The sequence below is a fragment of the Bremia lactucae genome, linkage group LG7, assembly GCF_004359215.1.
Source record: "Bremia lactucae strain SF5 linkage group LG7, whole genome shotgun sequence".
Taxonomy (NCBI): domain Eukaryota; phylum Oomycota; class Peronosporomycetes; order Peronosporales; family Peronosporaceae; genus Bremia; species Bremia lactucae.
Genome location: NC_090616.1, coordinates 1,944,368 through 1,948,299, shown reverse-complemented (window position 1 = coordinate 1,948,299; position 3,932 = coordinate 1,944,368).

The window sequence follows — 3,932 nt, the reverse complement described above, 5'->3', positions numbered from 1 at the left end:
CACACAACAAAAGCATCAAACACTTTTGTATTTCCTATGGTTGTAGATGAGCGTCTCAAACTTGGGCGACGGGGATTCGTACTGTGATGGTTCGAAACCTAAGTGGCCAAGAGTATCTGAATTTAATCAGAGAGCATCAGGTGCACCAAAAAGCATGACATCGAATTCAACTCGAATTAAACCTGCTAAAGAGTTGTAGAACTTCATATACGTTTCCTTATAGAAATGTCGCTCAACGGTTTAATGAAGAATTCAAGAGCCGTGTCATCCATGAATATCACGATGTTGTCATCGCGGGTCATTTAAGATACTACAAGACGTAACTGGCGGTACAAACATGGCACTTTGGTCTAAAATGTCAAAGGGCATCCGGCGATATGTAGGTACATGCGAGATGGGTCAGCGCAATAAGGCCAAACAGATTAAACCTAGTCGTCGTTTCGGTCCAGGTTAGCATTAAAGATTTGGCTGTTAGTATCTTCGATCATGAAAAACCTAGCACAACCTCTCGTTGGCAATTTTTCACACTTCAAGATAATAGTGTCATTAAAACATGATGCCTTAGGCAAATCACACAACAAAAGCATCAAACACTTTTGTATTTCCTATGGTTGTAGATGAGCGTCTCAAACTTGGGCGACGGGGATTCGTACTGTGATGGTTCGAAACCTAAGTGGCCAAGAGTATCTGAATTTAATCAGAGAGCATCAGGTGCACCAAAAAGCATGACATCGAATTCAACTCGAATTAAAACTGCTAAAGAGTTGTAGAACTTCACATACGTTTCCTTATAGAAATGTCGCTCAACGGTTCAATGAAGAATTCAAGAGCCGTGTCATCCATAAATATCACGATGTTGTCATCGCGGGTCATTCAAGATACTACAATACGTAACTGGCGGTACAAACATGGCACTTTGGGTCTAAAATGCCAAAGGGCATCCGGCGATATGTAAATAATGCGAGATGGGTCAGCGCAATAAGGCCAAACAGATTAAACCTATTCGTCGTTTCGGTCCAGGTTAACATTAAAGATTTGGCTGTTAGTATCTTCGATCATGAAAAACCTAGCACAACCTCTCGTTGGCGATTTTTCACACTTCAAGATAATAGTGTCATTAAAACATGATGCCTTAGGCAAATCACACAACAAAAGCATCAAACACTTTTGTATTTCCTATGGTTGTAGATGAGCGTCTCAAACTTGGGCGACGGGGATTCGTACTGTGATGGTTCGAAACCTAAGTGCCCAAGAGTATCTGAATTTAATCAGAGAGCATCAGGTGCACCAAAAAGCATGACATCGAATTCAACTCGAATTAAAACTGCTAAAGAGTTGTAGAACTTCATATACGTTTCCTTATAGAAATGTCGCACAAAGGTTCAATGAAGAATTCAAGAGCCGTGTCATCCATAAATATCACGATGTTGTCATCGCGGGTCATTTAAGATACTACAAGAAGTAACTGGCGGTACAAACATGGCACTTTGGGTCTAAAATGTCAAAGGGCATCCGGCGATATGTAGGTACATGCGAGAGATGGAAGAGGCAATCCAAGTTACCTTGGTTGAGGAGCAATCCTACAACAGTGCCTCGGCGATAGTTTGGTATAAGCCGTCGGCCGAGTGGTCAGATACCACTTCCATGGAGTTGGAGCCATTGGATGGCTCGCTGCTATGATGGGGTCCCTGCTGGGGCAAAGATGCCCCCGTCCGAAAGGGCGATGGCAAGAGCCAGCGTGCGAGACGCATGACTTCTGCATCGACCACTGAGGGGTCGGGAAATGCAGGAGCGCGGTAGGGGCGGGATGCCCTACTAACGCGGACTCTGAAGCTACCCCTAAGTTCAGAGTTGTGGAGCAAATGGTTAGCATAGTCCCTAAGGTCTCGAAATTTCGGATCTCAACCCTGCTGGTCTATAGCGCTCAAGTACGAGGCTATGACCAGGTGATGACCCTCCAAGTGGATTTGAATGCATCACAAAAATTTGTAAAACTCGCGGCTCCAAGAAAGAGACGGGCGATGTTTGAGTCGCTTTGCCAGGACGATAAGCGAGAAGAGGCGACCTTTCGTTGAGCGAACGGCGCGCTCGTTAAGTCTGAGGGAGTTCAAGTAGAACTCGCCTTCAGCTTTAGTGACTTCTCTTGTAAAGAGAAGTTCACAGTGCTAGGTATGGAGAGTCCGTATGACATCATCCTAAGCTTGGCAAAGAACCAACCATGGATAGACTGGCGTACACGCACAGTTGCGAACTCTACGCAGGACACTGGAGAGGATGTGCTCCTGCGAGAAGTGTTTGCAACTGATGTCGTGTCAAACACACTTGAGGGTGCGTTAACGAGATGTCAAACGTCACCAATTCCTACCCAGCTCGTGGAGACTGGGGTTGTGAAAAGGACGATGCCAAGCACTCATGCGTCCGAATGTCCTGCACAGAGCCCAGAGCCTGTGGCAGTAGACGGCGAGCTGACAGGAAGTCATGCGTCGCATTAACCGTCACAGTGCCTAGAGCCTGGTGCGGTTGGAAAGGGTGCGTTAGCCAGGAGTGCAACGGCACCCGCTTCCCAGAAAAAGGTCGTGGTGACTTGAAGAACGAGTACCCGACAGATAAGGACGATCAAAGGCACATCTAAACGAGTGACCTTTGGATCAGTCTAAAATTAGAGGACGGGCCTTCGAACGAGGTGATCGAGGCCGTCAAAGACGAGATTGAGGAGGCATCCTCTGTTGAGGTGCTCCGGCAAGTTATAGAAATGTCGCTCAACGGTTTAATGAAGAATTCAAGAGCCGTGTCATCCATGAATATCACGATGTTGTCATCGCGGGTCATTTAAGATACTCGATGAGCTACGAGACACCGCATTGCTCCACGGCAAAAAGCCAGTGGACAATCGTGTCCGCCGCAGCTCCATCGAACGCGGGCGGTCCATTCGAATGGGCCTCGGCTGATGCGGCCGAGCAGAGAGCATCTCAACAGTTCTGTTGAGAGCCTCGCTCCGAGCCTGCTCATGCCTCAGCTCATCCTGAGTCTGAGTGACGGACTCTGCCGCAGCATGGCCCTGTGCCTCGGACGCGGCCCTCCGTTGTCCGAGCACGAATGCCTCAAACTGCTCCAACTGAGCAACATGTTGCTCAGGAGGACTACCCTGGAGCCTGGCCAGGGCTTGTTCACCAAGTCTTTGCGCCATAAGCACTGCCACCTCCCGATGATGTTCGGAGAGGTGGGGAAAATTGAGCCTAATCAATATTGAGGCTCATCCTCACGTACACACGCAGAGATGCGGGTCGTGGGAAGAATTTCAAGTGCTACCAAGTGTAGGCGGGCACGTCGTAATGCGGCCACGCTCTACTTAGGCACACACCCTGGCACAGCGAGGAAGCGGTTAAACCTGCTTCTCTTGCGTGCAGTGAGGCAGTTGTGGTGGGCGCGTTAGCGACCTCACCCAACACACTAAGAACTCTGGTTAAATGTCATCACGGGAGCGGTAATTCGTCTCCTCGTGCGCACTTACCAAGTAGGAAGTAGTTTTCAGACTGATTTGTATTTAATAGAATTAAATACAAAAAACTATTTTTACCAGTAAAAATATTATCTCTATAGATATCATTTAATATGTATTGCGAGCGTATCTTTATAGATACCTCGCGTAACGGATGACGCTGGGCGTCATCCCTCCTAATGTGAATGCACCCATGTGCATCACATCCACAAGGGTTGGTCACAAATGTGCACCACACCCGAGTGTTGGGTCTAATTGCTATTATTTAGTAATTGACCATCCCCTTAAGTACACCAAATGTACTTAACGGGGACTAAGTAACATTAGGGCAACTTTAGCCCGTTACACGAACTGTTCGGACTGATTAGTGCGGTCTGTAGCACGACGGGCGCGATTCTGGGCAAGTAGGAGCGCGTCGCTTATGCGTTGCATC